Source organism: Lissotriton helveticus, chromosome 6 (assembly GCF_964261635.1).
Source record: "Lissotriton helveticus chromosome 6, aLisHel1.1, whole genome shotgun sequence".
NCBI classification, from domain to species: domain Eukaryota; kingdom Metazoa; phylum Chordata; class Amphibia; order Caudata; family Salamandridae; genus Lissotriton; species Lissotriton helveticus.
The window spans coordinates 935,218,556-935,236,326 of NC_136067.1; positions in this window are offsets into that span (position 1 = coordinate 935,218,556).

Genomic DNA, 17,771 nt, shown 5'->3' on the forward strand with positions numbered 1-17,771 from the left:
TGTTTCATGTTCCTGCTTTCATCTGAATTAGTTTTGCTATGTGGCAGTAAAAAATAGCAACCATCACAAAAGGTCTCGTTCTTTTATCCTGTTTATCTACATTGGTATTTCTTCTTGCCGACTTCTAGATATACACAATTAATCACGATTACACTTGTTAGCCACCTCCAGTTAATCTCAAATCTACCCAGGGCATACCAATATATGCATCTGCTACTTTGGGTTGCTTTTAACAGAATGCACCAAGATCAGAGCACACTTCTGGACTTGAGCATAGCACTTATACATGCATAAAGATCCATGTATTGTGTGCCTTTAGTGCTTGAACACTCCTTTATTTTCATATTTTTTTTATAGTTTGCCAAAGTTCCTCGCTTTTGCATGGTTGCGTACATATATTAATTATAAAAGCCATGGCAAGCTTATCATAGGTAGACCTATACGTTTTACTAATGCCTTATGTGGATGTCAACTTGCTTTGTAATAGTCTAAATCTGAACAAAGGAAAAAACTGTCAACCCACATAAGAATATTTTTTAACGTTCCCCAGCTTCAAGTGATAGTTTGTAAGTGCTGTCATTTATGAAAGCTGTTCACTTTCTGTTGACTAATAATAGAACATTTGGAGGAGGGGTATTTACTGGCCTGTAGTGTTCTACGTACACTTTACCCTTCGGAGCCACTTGGTTTACATTAATTCCTAATACATCCAGAGGAGAAGGAAAATATGGGGTGAGCAAGTATTAAGACTGCTCACACCCAGGCACTTATTCTCTAAAAAGCTAGTGACCTATGAAACTGAAATTTTTCCTGCAAAAATCTGCTTTTTGAGGGATTCTTACTTTTCAGATATCTGGCACAACTCTTTCACGCAAGGGCACAGCTTGCATAAAAAAATGAGAGCTATTGGTGTTGTAAATGACAATTTCATTTGCCTATGTGTTATGGAGTGGATGGTATGTAGTGGGGATTGGAATTATGTGGGTTGGATTGGAATTGTTAGTTGTGCAATTGTGTTAAGTGGATTTGTGTAGTGGAATTATGTGGTATGTCGTGCAGTGGGATTATGTGGATAGCAAAGTGTGTACTGGAATTATGTGGAGGGAGATTGTGTGTTATGGAGTGGAATTATGTCGAAAGGTATTTTCTGTTGTGGAGCGGTATGCAATGGAGTTTAATTGTGGTATGCTGTTGAATTTTGTGGCATGATGTGAAATTGTGTGGCAGGAATTAGATGTATGTGGTATTTTGTGTAATTGTGTTTCTGTGTTGTAGTATGTTTGGTGTCGAATTATGTGGTGTGGAATGGCAAACACAGACCTGTAGGTGATCTGCGGAACAGTGGCAGGAGAAGGGCTATCTCCACTGTTTTGCTGTACTGAGGCATGACATTGGTTCACTATAACTGAGTTGGGGCGATAGAAGCAAACCGTATGTTAAAGGGTTGTATGCCAGGAACCGCCCACAAGGAATAATACAGATTGGTTGGACAAACACATACCTTCATGTGCAAGCTACATGCGAGATAGGAGAGCAAAGCACCCCAGAATGTGTGCCATATGGGAACTCTCCAGCAGCTGGTGCACTGGACAGTTGTTGCGTTGATGGACAATTGATTGGCTTTATGGAGGGCTTGTTACTAGAAGAATATCAGCAAGCGCACTAGAGATTAGCTGGAGGGATGACTTTCCCACATGGATGCACATTAGAGTGGTAGCAGGACTAAGCCACTGATACCAGTAAACTGTTGAGTGGAGAAGCAGGCAGACAGAGCCTTCGTCTCTATCAAGCAACAGAATGGCAGAAGAGCAAAAGCAGTAGGAGGCCTCGGGCACCCCCGTTGGGTGCTATAGAGGGGTAGGAAGGCAGACTCGCCACTGCATGGCCTGCAGATCATAGAGGGCTACTGCAGGAGTCATTACTCTCATGCTCCCCAGAATCTGCCAAATTTGGCTCGTATAGTTCCGCAGCAGAAAGGCCTGGGTGTGATGGCAGGTTACTATGTCCAACCCTGGATGAGGCCACCCACAGGCACTTATCCAGTTACAATGGAAGCGCTGAGGGCTGGCATCACCGACTTGCATGTGGTGCACGCTGCAGAAACCAGTCCTGCAGGGACACAGAGCGCGAATGCAGTGTTTTCAAAGTGATCAACAACTTGGACCATATTAATGGAAAACTTTATATAAAAAACGCACCGTTAGAATAATCACGTTTTCTCCAACAGAGGCGAAAATCATGTTGTCTTATGTGCAGTTGGTTCACCACCCTGCAAACACATCTTTTCAAAAACCAGTAAAAAAAAAACAGCCTTGAGTAATGTAAACTTTAAGTTACACACTATAAAACTGGAAAAATAGAATGGTAAAAAGGAGAGGCACACATAGAACAGTAAGAAATGAATGATGTATGTGTCATGCACAGTAAATTGCTGATTACACAGATAAATATCAGCAACTATAGTGGTTGCAAGATATTAAGCCTCAGGCTGTGCTCTGGTATAAGAGGCAAATTCTGGAATTATGCGGCAAGGAAGGACTAAATTATGCAGCTGTGTTGGTTAAATGATGTGGCAAGAAGAGGCAAATTATCAATCAATCAATCAAGACATTTATAGAGCGCACTACTCACCCGTAGGGTCTGAAGGCGCTAGGAGGGAGGGGGTGCCGTTACTGCTCGAACAGCCAGGTCTTGAGCTTCTTCCTGAAGGAGAGGTGGTCTTGGGTCAGGCGCAGGTCGGTCGGGAGGGAGTTCCAGGTCTTGGCGGCCAGTTAGGAGAAGGACCTTCCTCCCGTTGTCGCTCTTCGGATGCGGGGGACGGCGGCGAGGGAGTGGCTGGCTGATCGGAGGTGGCGTTTGGGAGCGTAGAAGTTGATTCGGCTGTTGAAGTAGCTCGGGCCTTGGTCGTGAAGGGCTTTGTGTGCGTGGGTGAGGAGGCGGAAGGTGATTCTTTTGTTGACGGGGAGCCAGTGCAGGTCTCAGATGTCCGGAGATGTGGCTGTTTCGTGGGATGTCGAGGATGAGTCTGGCTGAGGCGTTCTGGATCCGCTGGAGTCTCTTCTGGAGCTTGGCGGTGGTTCCGGCGTAGAGGGCGTTGCCGTAGTCCAGTCGGCTGGTGACGAGGGCCTGGGTGACAGTCTTCCTGGTCTCGGTGGGGATCCAGAAATTATGAAACCTAATGTGGTACCTTTTGTGATATTACTTCATAATGTCATTTTTCACATGTTAACACTGTCTGGGCAAACATTTTATCTCATTAGTACCAGTGTAACATCCCAATACAGTAATAAGCAACTGACAGATGACTAGACAACCTTTGCATAAGGCCTTCAATTTCACAGCCATTAATTATAATGAGGTTGCTCTGTGTCCCTCAGAACCTGGGTATACAACTATAAACTACAAGTGGTTCTGCTGGGTGCAAGAATTTTGAGAAATGCTATTTACTAAGCATGAATATTAGGGGTTGAAAAATGATCCCTATCGGTAGAGTATAAGAGCTTTTATTAGTGATACATTATAAGTCTTCACAATTCTTAATGCCCACAAACCACGACACAAAAAGCGATTTCTTAATTACATGTATTGTTCAGCTTTCTATAACACACCGAATACATATAATACATTAGCTTAATCTCTTGACTGTGTTCTTTATTTTTTCATGTTTGTATACGTGAACACTGAACTTTTGATTTTTCATGTGATAGATGTCAGTTTCATCCATTGTATTATATGTATTCTGTGCGTTATGGACAGCTGAACAATACATGTAAATGAGAAATAGCTTTTTGTGTCATGGTTTGTGGGCAGTAAGAATTTCATTGCGCAAAGGCATGGAAACTATCACTAATAAAAGCTCTCGCACTCTGCTCGATCTGGATCATTTTTCGACCCTTAATACTCATGCTTAGTAAATAGCATTTCTCATAATTCTGCTAGAATTGTGGCACCCAACAGAACCACTTGTAGTTTATAATTCAATTGCACAGCAACACAGGTCGCAGTCATTTTAGTAACATTTGATTAGTTTGAGCTAGAATTTTTTTTGTTAAAATCTATAGATTACGCAGCAGGTGATGGATTAAGTGGCAAATGTGGAAAATCCATAATTATGTGGAAAATGCCACAGATGGAGAACCGCTTTTTCCAACATCCCTGCTCCACAATAGCCAGTATCCTCAGCCCACCATGGATCCTTATCCAAGCGGACATTGCATTTGCAACTGGTTTCCCCTGAAGCCAGCTGGTGATAGTGTGAAAAAAAAGTATCTGCTGAATGGCTATAAAGGATATGCATTGTTTGTGAGTGTAACTGTCTGTTTAGGTCAGTGATTGTTATTACTGGGCTATAAGATTTTCTTTTTTTCGGATGTACATGCATAGTCCAAAGTGCCAAAAACTCAGCCAAATATCCAGAAAAAAAACATTTGTAAATTACTAACTGGAATTTTGTTAGACTTCCTCTCTCGCTGGATATTACCCAGGTAAAGAAGCATCGGAGACTTGGTGTATATACATCTGCACTGATGTTGTTAGTGACAATTTAAAGTGTTTCTTTCCATGCACACTTATTTTCCATGAAATATATGTCCCAATGAAAACTTTCCAGTATACAGATATTAATGCTGGTAGGTTTGTTTTATTTCATGTACTAAACAAAAGGTCAAGCAGGACACACTTCCTGGAATTAATGCATTTTTCTGTGCAAATGGCATTTCACCAACTAAGAAAAATGTAAACAAAACATCAGTTTCAGTAATAATGCACTCGGGTGGCTTTGACGCTTTCACTTTTTGCAAACGTTTTATGGAAAGACTCCTGTTGGGGAGAAGCGTCCGGGATATTTGTGGTCATTTTCTTTTTAAATTAAAAAATGAAAAAGCTTTCAGCTGTTAGTGTTTTGTGTTGTCTGTTCGAAGTGCAGGGGCTGGATCTCCTGAGTAGCGAAGTGACGTCATGGACACTGAAATGACAGCTGAGCAGAGGCCTGTTTCTAGTAAAAATTCAGGCGTTCCACAGCACTGTGGCCACAGTGTTATACGGGATAGGGTGTTTTGAAACATTTAGTGGAATTGGATGCACGTCATAAAATATATTGTATGGTTTCTCTAAAAATAGTAGGTCGTCTTTGTGGAATATGCCAAAACCTGGGAGGCGAAGACAAAAAAAATCAGTCTAGCATGGAACTAATTGACTGGATTAAGGCACGGCATACTAAATCAACTTGATAGCTCAGTGGAACAATACATATTCTGCGAAATTGTGAGCAGTTTGCAGTGAATATAAGTGATTATTTATAAGGTAAATGAAATGAGTACAACTGAGTTGGTCAATTGTGCTGTATGATATATACAGCACTACCAGGGCTGGATTGACCAGCCAGTGGCTGTGAGCTAGGGCAGTGCTTTTAGGGATGGGTAAGTTAGTATCACCCCACCCTAACAATCCCCACTTCTCACCCTGTATTAACACCTTCGGTGCTCATGACGGCTCCCGGCCGTCATGAGTCACGGTAGGCGTGTGCTCACAACGGACGGGAGCCGTCTGAATGTTGCCGCTCCTCCCACGCGGTATTAATACCCACCTGTGCGGCCGAATTAATCAGTGGACGGAGTTCTGATGGCTTTCGGTCGTCATGAGAACACGCCTACCGTGGCATATGACGGCTGGGAGCTGTCATAGGCAACGCGGCACCATTAACACGAACATTCCCCCGCACCGCAGCGAAATTTGCAAGTGGCAAAGGAGTTAAGAACAAATGGAAGCTTGATGCTAGGAGAGCTAGGGCTATTATTTGTGAAGTTTTCAAATCTACTTCTACGCCATAACTAAACAAATGTTTGGGCTCTTAAAAGCTTCCACTCTTTGACAGACACATCAAACCAGCTACAGGGGCATATCAGTGATTCGCCCAAGGTCCACCAAAGTGATTCAGTACCTTGGCAAGTGTAATGAGCACTAAACAAATGTTCATAGCATACAATAAAACCTTGTCCCTTACTTTACACCCAGACACCTCCCACAGACACACGTCACATACCTGTTGTTTAAATCACATCTCTCTGAATCAGTCTATGTTGATAACAGTCTGCGAAATTAGTACTTTCCGATCCCAGTGCATTGTGGGACACATTTAAAGCAATTTTCAAGGGGCAATATGTTGCATCAAATTTCCCATTAATCTTGTGCCTGCATTTTAAAGGCCACATTTTAATGCAGTAAGTTGGGTCAAAGCAGAAGTAACCCAGGCAAGATGAAACATGAGCTCCAGCCAGTATAGAAAAAAATCTTGCTAATTAGAAAACTGATTCAGAAGAATCATACTTAGAAAAAAAATGAACACATCATTGTGGGAAGATGAAGGCATGGCAGCAGGACACAGTGAAGGGCTTTGAGAGAAGCAGGCAGTGAAGGTTTCCGAGGTGGGCATGCAATGAAGGTAGCCACGAAGAGCACCGTTTCAGCAAGGATGGCAGCGGAACCTCGGGCTCCAGTGCAGCCTTCCCAATCAGACAGTGCGCTGAGGTCCATGAGGGGCGCGCGTATACCTCAGACAGGGAGAAGGAGCTGGAGCAGAGGGAGGAAAAAACAAGTGTTAGATCGCTTATAAGGGAAATTCATAGAAACAATCGCAATGGACCGCACACCGCTTGCCCCTCCTCCGGATCGCCCCTAGGGACTCTGGTACCTGGAGTTCTTGAGTGGTTCACCCCAGTGGGTGCAAGTAGGTACTTGTTGAACTGATGATCTCTAGACCCGATACATGTCCCGAGTTTTTGGATGTTGCCCGAGACATGGCTCGGGTTTCGGGATAACTTCCCTCATCAGTGGAGAAAATAGTTAGGGGTGGAAGAGAAGGCCGCCAAGCAACCGTCAAAGGCCTCGATGCCCGAACCGGCACGCAGGTGCGTCGTCCAGGAGCCCGTCGACTCAAAGCTCAAGGGAGCCAATTTATAGAAACAATCGCAATGGACCGCACACCGCTAGCCCCTCCTCCGGATCGCCCCTAGGGACTCTGGTACATGGAGTTCTTGAGTGGTTCACCCCAGTGGGTGCAAGTAGGTACTTGTTGAACTGATGCGATTGCTTATATAAGGGAAATTCAGCCAGGGCTACCCACCAGCACTAGAAGAGGGTCTTCTAAGTGGGCAGGAGGAGGGGAGGAAAGAAGTACAATGAGTGATGACCCTATCAAAACAGTAGATTGAGTGTATTCCTTTGCAAAACGGCACTACGCAGCAGCGTCGCTTTCTTCAGAGTTACATACCTGTCTGCAACGGTCTTTACTATTTAGTTCATCTTGCGTAAATGGGATGTCCTAGACAATGCCATCAATCTGCTTGATGCGGATGATGCTCCATTGACATCGGAATAATAACCCTGGCGCAGTAGATGGAAGCACCTATTGCATTGTCATTTTGAACGTTAGCACAGTTACAAAAGAAAATAAACAAGCATTGGGAATGCATTAGGGCTCGGGTTTGTTTGAGTTAGAGATAATGGCATTGTAAATGGCAATGTGTTTTAGGCATGTGTTTTGGAGTGGAAGCATGTGGTGTGTGTTGGAGATATGTGTGTTGGATTGGAATGTTATCAATGGTGGCATGCTGCACTTTAACGCATTATCTTTAAAAGGTAAAGTGCAGCATAGTGCGATAGGTACAATAATATTTGGTGGATGCGTTATCAATTGGTGTGTGCATTGATGGGTGGTGGATGTGTGTGCCTGTAGGAATTGTGCAGTGATGGCTGTTGGTGTGTGTGTTTGGTGGAAGCGTGTAGTGGTGGCTTGAGGTGTGTATGACGGGTGGTAGCGTGCAGTAAGAGCTGTTACTGAGTGTGGCTGTCAAGCATACAAAGCTGGATGGTAATGCGTGTGGTTGGTGAAAGGGTGCACTGACAGCTGTTGATGATTGTGCCAATTGAAAGAGTGGCTGGTGCACTGTCAGCTGTTGGTGTGTGTGTGTGTTTGGTGAAAGTTGCACTGACATTGTTGTGTGCGTGGGTGTTTAGCGGCACTGATGCATGGTCGTGTTTGTTTTTGGTGAAAGCGTACATTGATGGTTGTTGGTGTTTGTGCCTGGTGAAAGCATTCATTGACGGCTGGGGGTGTGTTTTTGTTGTGGTGGTGAGTGTGTGGTGGTGAGTGTGTGGTGGTGAGTCTGTGGGGGTGGGTCTGTGGGGGTGGGTCTGTGGGGGTGAGTGTGTGGTGGTGAGTGTGTTGTGGTGAGTGGTGACGAGTGTGTGGTGTTGAGAGAGTGAGGTGTGTGTGGTTTGTGTGTGTATGGTGTGTGTGTGTGGTATGTGTGTGTGGTTTTTCTGCACACTCACACACTGCCCCTACACATTCACACACTGCTCACCCGCACACTCCCAATGTCACCCTGCATAGTCACACACTGTTTATCCTGCACACTCATTCTGCACACTCACACAATGTGCACCCTGCACCCTTATACACTGTCTCTGCAGCCACTCTGCACTCACTGTCACTTTACACTCACTCTGCACTCACTGTCACTCTCGCACTCACTCTGCACTCACTGCCACTGTGCACTCACTCTGCACCCACTGTCACTCTGCACTCACTTTGCACTCACTCTGCACTCACTGTCACTCTCGCACTCACTCTCACTCTGCACTCACTCTGCACTCACTGTCACTCTGCACTCACTCTGCACTCACTGTCAGTCTGCACTCACTGTCACTCTCGCACTCACTCTGCACTCACTGTCACTCTTGCACTCACTCTGCACTCACTGTCACTCTGCACTCAGTCTGCACTCACTGTCACTCTGCACTCACTGCACTCACTGTCACTCTGCACTCACTGTCACTCTGCACTCACTCTGCGCTCACTGTCACTCTGCACTCACTCTGCACTCAATGTCACTCTGCACTCACTGTCACTCTGCACTCTGCACTCACTGCACTCACTCTGCACTCACTCTGCACTCACTGTCACTCTGCACTCACACTGCACTCACTGTCACTCTGCACTCACTGTCACTCTGCACTCACTGTCACTCTGCACTCACTGTCACTCTGCACTCACTGTCACTGCACTCACTGTCACTCTGCACTCACTGTCGCTCTGCACTCACTGTCGCTCTGCACTCACTGTCGCTCTGCACTCACTGTCGCTCTGCCCTCACTCTCACTGCACTCACTCTCACTGCACTCACTCTCACTCTGCACTCACTGTCACTGCACTCACTGTCACTGCACTCACTGTCATTCTCACACTCACTCTGCACTCACTGTCACTCTGCACTCACTCTGTTATGTTATGTTATGAGTTTGATTAAGCGTGAACAGCTGCCCCAGCAATGAGGCGTCCCGGCGCTAAGAACCTTGAAAAACCTGCTGAGAGGAGTGAGAAAGTAAAAACAGAAAGCCTAAAACAGTGGGAACAAATGGGTTTTAATTGCCTTCCTGAAGGCAGACAAATTGTTAATAGAACGAATGTTCGGTGGCAGGGAGTTCCAGAGTTTAGCCCCCAAAACTCTGAAGGAACGGCCCCCAACACGACAAAGTTTAGTTCGAGGGACAGTCACAAGATGTTGGCCTAGGGAGCGCAAATTGCGTTGAGGGGTGTAAGGTACTAAGAGAGGGCGTAGAAGTTCAGGGCATTCAGATTTGAGAATTTTAAAAGCAATGGTAAGGGTCTTAAATTTAATTCTGGATTCTATGGGAAGCCAGTGAAGTCTTTGGATAGTAGCCCTGGCGGAACACCTGCGGGGGAGGCCCACCACGGCCCTTGCTGCTGAGTTTTGTACCCGTTGCAGGCGTGCTGTTTCTGCTTTATTAGCGCCCAGAAATAGGACACTGGCGTAATCCAGCCGGGATAAAATAGTGGATTGGATTATCAGTTGGCGTGTTTTTGAGTAAAAAAAAACGAGTATTGGATTGAGGCTCCTCAGCAGGCCCACACAAGTAGCGGCCACTTTCTTTGTGTGGGTCTGAAAGCTGAGTGAAGAATCCAGCCATACACCCAAGTTTTTCACCAGGGTTTTTGGGGACGGGATGGGGCCCAGCGCGGAAGGCCACCAGTAATCACTCCAGAGACTGGAGTTCTTTCCGAGGAGCAGCACCTCCGTCTTTCCTGCGTTCAGCTGTCACTGTCACTCTGCACTCACTGTCACTCTGCACTCACTGTCACTCTGCACTCACTGTCACTCTGCACTCACTCTGCACTCACTGTCACTCTGCACTCACTGTCACTCTGCACTCACTGTCACTCTCGCACTCACTCTGCACTCACTGTCACTCTGCACTTAGTCTGCACTCACTGTCACTCTGCACTCACTGTCACTCTGCACTCACTGTCACTCTGCACTCACTGTCACTCTGCACTCACTGTCACTCTGCACTCACTGTCACTCTGCACTCACTGTCACTCTGCACTCACTCTGCACTCACTGTCACTCTGCACTCACTCTGCACTCACTGTCACTCTGCACTCACTCTGCACTCACTGTCACTCTGCACTCACTCTGCACTCACTGTCACTCTGCACTCACTGTCACTCTGCACTCAGTCTGCACTCACTGTCACTCTGCACTCTCTCTGCACTCACTGTCACTCTCGCACTCACTCTGCACTCACTGTCACTCTGCACTCAGTCTGCACTCACTGTCACTCTGCACTCACTGTCACTCTGCAGTCACTCTGCACTCACTGTCACTTTACTCACTCTGCACTCACTGTCACTCTCGCACTCACTCTGCACTCACTGTCACTCTCACACTCTGCACTCACTGCCACTCTGCACTCACTCTGCACTCACTGCCACTGTGCACTCACTGTCACTCTGCACTCACTTTGCACTCACTGTCGCTCTTGCACTCAGTCTGCACTCACTGTCACTCTGCACTCAGTCTGCACTCACTGTCACTCTGCACTCACTCTGCACTCACTCTTCACTCACTGTCACTCTTCACTCACTGTCACTCTTCACTCACTGTCACACTTCACTCACTGTCACTCTTCACTCACTGTCACTCTTCACTCACTGTCACTCTTCACTCACTGTCACTCTTCACTCACTGTCACTCTTCACTCACTGTCACTCTGCGCTCACTGTCACTCTGCACTCACTGTCACTCTGCACTCACTGTCACTCTGCACTCACTGTCACTCTGCACTCACTGTCACTCTGCACTCACTGTCACTCTGCACTCACTGTCACTCTGCACTCACTGTCACTCTGCACTCACTGTCACTCTGCACTCACTGTCACTCTGCACTCACTGTCACTCTGCACTCACTGTCACTCTGCACTCACTGTCACTCTGCACTCACTGTCACTCTGCACTCACTGTCACTCTGCACTCACTGTCACTCTGCACTCACTGTCACTCTGCACTCACTGTCACTCTGCACTCACTGTCACTCTGCACTCACTGTCACTCTGCACTCACTGTCACTCTGCACTCACTGTCACTCTGCACTCACTGTCACTCTGCACTCACTGTCACTCTGCACTCACTGTCACTCTGCACTCACTGTCACTCTGCACTCACTGTCACTCTGCACTCACTGTCACTCTGCACTCACTGTCACTCTGCACTCACTGTCACTCTGCACTCACTGTCACTCTGCACTCACTGTCACTCTGCACTCACTGTCACTCTGCACTCACTGTCACTCTGCACTCACTGTCACTCTCGCACTCACTCTGCACTCACTGTCACTGCACTCACTCTGCACTCACTGTCACTGCACTCACTCTGCACTCACTGTCACTCTGCACTCACTGTCACTCTGCACTCACTGTCACTCTCGCACTCACTCTGCACTCACTGTCACTCTCGCACTCACTCTGCACTCACTGTCACTCTCGCACTCACTCTGCACTCACTGTCACTCTCGCACTCACTCTGCACTCACTGTCACTCTCGCACTCACTCTGCACTCACTGTCACTCTCGCACTCACTCTGCACTCACTGTCACACTGCACTCACTGTCACACTGCACTCACTGTCACACTGCACTCACTGTCACACTGCACTCACTGTCACTCTGCACTCACTGTCACTCTGCACTCACTGTCACTCTGCACTCACTGTCACTCTGCACTCACTGTCACTCTGCACTCACTGTCACTCTGCACTCACTGTCACTCTGCACTCACTGTCACTCTGCACTCACTGTCACTCTGCACTCACTCTGCACTCACTGTCACTCTGCACTCACTCTGCACTCACTGTCACTCTGCACTCACTGTCACTCTGCACTCACTCTGCACTCACTCTGCACTCAGTGTCACTCTGCGCTCAGTGTCACTCTGCGCTCAGTGTCACTCTGCGCTCAGTGTCACTCTGCGCTCAGTGTCACTCTGCGCTCAGTGTCACTCTGCGCTCAGTGTCACTCTGCGCTCACTCTGCGCTCACTCTGCGCTCACTCTGCGCTCACTCTGCACTCACTCTGCACTCACTCTGCACTCACTCTGCACTCACTCTGCACTCACTCTGCACTCACTCTGCACTCACTCTGCACTCACTCTGCACTCACTCTGCACTCACTCTGCACTCACTCTGCACTCACTCTGCACTCACTCTGCACTCACTCTGCACTCACTGTCACTCTGCACTCACTGTCACTCTGCACTCACTGTCACTCTGCACTCACTGTCACTCTGTGGGGCGGAGCTCCGAGTCGTCTTGTTACGATAATTAAATGGATCTGGGCTTGCGTGCTTTTTCTTGTAACAACAAAAAGAAAAGCGAAGCTGTGGGGAGAAAGCCGTTCGATTTACCTTCCCCATCTTCAGGTCCGCTCACCCACACCCAAGAAATAAAACCGTATTATCAACGCAAAAAACACCGTGCCTTTGTGTGTCAAATGTTCGGTCATTGTCTTTGCAATAAAAGCGATACATGTTTTCCCCCTTAATTTAGTTGGTGTGATGAAAATAAAAATGTATTTCCTATGTGTTTAATAGCTGGCAAAAGTTGTACTGCGTCTATCCCTGTGTGCGCTGCTCAGGTGCCTCAAGTGCCAGGCATTGCACAGACATAATCTCGGAGTTATGTGAATGTAAAAGTACTTAATCAAGCGCGAACTTCTACCTGAGGGCCTGTTGCTGCTATCGGAGGCGGGTCTGAGGCAGATCAGCTGAAAGGAGGCTTCTTGCTGAGCTCAGTGTGTGCTAGTCTCGCGGAAGAAGCCAGGGGAGTGCATGAGAGTGTGTGTGTGTCCGTGTGCGTGAAGTGTGTGCTGGAAATAGTGAACACACGTGTTTGCATGTGTGTGTGTGCACTGGTGAGTTCCACTGAATGAGTATGGGGTGCATGTGATTATGTGTGTGTGTGTGTGCTGGAGATAGTGAACACATGTGCCAACACTTACACATGAACGGATGCAGACGAACGCGCGCCCACCAAACTCACTGCAGACTGGTGAACGCGCCCCGACCATCTGGATTCTATTACCGCGGCACCCTGACAGCTCGTAATTGATTATTACACTCCCCTGCGCATAACCGCACAGAATATGCAGGAAGTGCCGAAACTGACATCCATATGGCCTATTGCGTGAAGGCTACTACAAACACAGCACCGCGAGGACCAATTACCATGCAGATGGCAAAAAAAACTACAGAAAAATCTCGCGCACTGAGGAATTTTTACTACACTATTCTGAGCCCCGTAACAAAACGGCTCGAAGCTCCGCCCCACTTCTGACGAAGTGGTGACGTAGGCTGAGCCCTAAAAACCATCATATTGGTGGACGAAGTCAGGGAACGATAGAGAGCTGCAATAAAAAACAAGTTCAAACAGCATTCTTCAGTCTGTAACGTGAGCTCTTGGGCCTCTCGGCCTCTCTCTTTAGTCATGTCCAGAGCGCTTTACCTTCAAATGATTTATGGAATTTTTACTTGGTCTTTGAATGCTCTGCAAATGTGATCAGATAAGATTAAGATTTCAGGCCTGTTTACAAGCGAGAATGCTCTGCAAATGAAAAGGGAAGCAAATGGGGGCACTGAAGCTGAACACACATTCACAGCGTAACGCGAGCAGGAAATAAATAATAAAGAAAATAGTCCCCCAAAGAACATATAACATACCAAAGCGTATGTATACAGTACTTAGCCCCTGCTCTCTGGTAGGAACGAAAGGAACAAAGAGGCAGGGCTGACCACTAGCAAGCAAGGAGTTTTAAAGGACACCAAAACAAAAAAAACAGATGGCTTTAAGCCCACAAGAGAAGTATGTCCAAGAGGTCTCGTATGCTCGACCTAAAAAATGGCTGCTTTTTGCATGTATTGTATAAAAGATTTTCTGCGTGATGACTGGCAGTATAATAGTTCCTCGTGCATTGCAATGCAAGCCTTCGATAGGAGGCAGACTGATGCAACAAACAGCCAATACCATGAGGAGAAACAGTAATTCTCCTGTGGGTGTGACCACAACACCCCTGTAAGCATACTTTTAAGAATTACTAACAGATCATTTGCTAGATAGCAAAAACTGTCCTTTCTCAGATTTAAAAAATATGGGTCACAGCACTGTTGAACACTGTTTTGTATGCAAATTAAACACTATGTTCTGCTACAGGTGAGACTGGTCCAAATACTGCCTATGTTGCCACTCGGTTGCTCACCACTAGGCCTGTCTACACTTATTGGGAAATTGGAAGCATGAAGTTAGTCAGTGGACTAGATTTTGCTTTTATTTACAACTGTCAAAAGATACTCCGTTTGCCTACTTGTAGCTAAGGGGATGGGAGGGAAAGGGTTGAACAATAACCAAAACAACTTTAGGAGGGGTATTCAGGGGGATCAGGAGAGAGTGGGCTATGACAAAAAAGGATTTAAAAATATTTTTACAGCTCTATTTCAAGGAACTCAAACCACTCATGTACAACTACTATTGAGTCCTGAAATGGCAAACCCTTGTAAACAAATAAACTTCTGTATGCCGTTAAATGCTTGTACTTAGAATAAGCGATGGTTATATTAATGACAGTAGTTCAAGCAACAAATTACATAAGAAGAAACAGCGTCTGTTATGAGTACAGGAGAAAATAAATTGGGAACAGTATAAATTGGACACATCATAAAGGAATGGGTTATGGAAAGGTACCCATACTCGATCAACCAATCTACTGCAAAAACATCTTTTACTAAAATATTAATATAAAATGACAATAAGACAATGGACAAAATGTAATATTAATAGTGTAACCAATTGCAGAGGAAAGTGAATTAACTTAGAAACTGGTCTGACAAATCACAAGAATGGAAGTGGCGAAGAATGCTTCCTCTTTAATGTATGCCAAAGACAAGCGTCAATGGCGTTTCGACCTAACTAATTTGATATGACCATTATCAGGACAGACAACACAAATATCTGAACTTCCAATGAAAAAAATTAGCACGTACTGAATCAAAAAAAAATTCTGATTCAAGAACGCATTCAGTTGTGGCAAAAGTAAGGCGACCTGCTTTGATCATTTTTTGCAAAACACAGGAGTTCAACATTAGGAGCGATGAGGGCCCGTATGGATAAATGAAGGCCCCCACATGGGAACCGGTGCGAACTTAGGAACCAGCCCAATGGAACTTGGGAAAATTCAGCGTTCACGCTTCCCGTTGTATCGAGCATGCATATACTTTGCTATCCGTCCGTGCCTAAGGTAGCACCGCTTCTCATGTTGGGGCCTTGATTTATCCATACGGTCCCTCATACCGCCACAAATGTCATCACAAATATATCCCACTGCCATGTAACCCCCACATGCATGAGTCACCACCATGACAATATCATGCACACATCACCATAAGGAAAGAAAATAGATTGCACCCCAATAACCCAGGCAAAGTAAACTGCAGTATTTTATTGGTTCTCGAAAGGGAAGGGGGAGTGGAGCAAATAGTGGGAGGGAGAGCTAGGAAAAGTGAAGGGGGCAGGCGTGGAGAGAGTGAAGGGGCAGGTAGGCAGGAAAGAGATGAGTAAAAAAAACAGTCACACAAGTTAAGTATCCTACAGCGTTTTTTGTTTAAAACAGCATGCAAATTTTTAACATGACACTAACTACAATAAAGAAAATACATTACACTGCAGTTACCCAAGAAAAGTAAAGCATAGCATTTTATGGGTTCTTATGAGGCATGGGGATTTTAGGAGGGAGCGAGAGGAAGAGTGAAGGGGGCGGGAGGGGAGGCAATGAAGGGGCAGGTAGACCGGAAAGAGAGAGTTAAGAAGAGTAAAAAAAAGACGTAGAGAGGCTATTCTACAGCGCTGTCTTTTTAAACAGCATGGATGCCGGTATTGCATATTTTTAGCATGACACTAACTACAATGCACACGTTTACATAATCACGGTGTGCTCCTTTGCATACCTGCGGTACCTGAAAGGCCCATGCATCATGCAGCTTTCATCTGGTGCTGTGTAAGGCAAGGTGCTGCCAGTAATCACAGCAGAACAGAGGGAGAGGCCGGTGCGCGACGAGAGACAGGCCAAGCTTTCCAAACCGTTTCTGACTTTCCTGAAGAGAGCAGCGTCTCCGAGGTCGGCTGGTGTGCGCTGGCAAAACTGCCCCGTTCTCTCCCGCACACCTCCCACGCCTGCCATCTGATGCCCAAGTAGTAACACAATAAAGCGTTGAAAAATATAGCGCGGTCATGTTGAAGCTGTGTTCATGGCACAGGACCACTTTAGTGAAAAATCGAGTGCAACAAACGAAAAATACAGTCGGATTGTAAGGGGACATGTAACATGGGTAGGCACCACAAAGTGAAAAACACACTAAAAGGCGTGCCAAAGAGCAACGCCTTACCAATAAAAAAAAAAAGGAATTCAGAAAGGCACAGAAGGAACAAATGGAAAGGTGTGGGTGCGTGGTCTATGCACCCTGTCCAGATACAGCATGACTAGCAGAGCAGCACACGTGCGCTTTTAGGCTCGACCCGAAAAGCACTCTAAAAGCGTAATCTATAATGCATAGACGGCCCCATTGTGGTGGAAGGGGTGTGGTCGCCATTTTCAGAGCGTGGGGCAAGTGGAGTTTTTTAGTGCCTTTGTGGCCTCTGAGGAAAGGTGAGGTGGTGCTGAAGAGTTTTACCAGAGTAAGAGGCAACTGGTGCTAATTCAGGGCCACATGTATCAAAGATATTTCGGCGTTTGCAATCACAATTTTGCTAAGTGGTATGTATGAAGGCAAATTTGCTTGCAAAATGAAGAATCGCAAAATTTGCGATTCCTTATTTTGCAATTTGATTTAAGGAATCACAAATTTTGCGATTCCTTCAATGCAATGTAAGAAGCACCAAAAAAGTGCAATTTAGCCTTAAGGAATCACAAATTATCACCAACTTCAAGTTGGTGGTAATTTGCGATTTCTTTGAAAAATTCACTTTTTTGCATGTTTGACAGTGCAATGTGAAGCACATACATGCCCTTAGGGCATGTATGTGCGCCACATGTGCACCCATGCTTATTTCAGGGGTGCAACAGGGTGTCCTTTTGACACCCTTGCACTCTTGAAATTGCATTCTCAATTTGCGATTCGCTAATTGCTAATCGCAAATTGAGACTGTCTTCCCATTCATTCCTATGGGCCTCTAGGCCCATAGGAATGAATGGGGAGGTATTCCTTATTTGCGAATCGCACTTTGAGGTTCGCAATTAAGGAATATGTAGGATTCGCAATATTTATTGCAAATCCTACATACGTAGCATTTTGCGATTCTCAAATAGCAATTCGCAAAAAATCGCTATTTGACAATCGCAAAAGAGGATTTTGATACATATGACCCTTAGT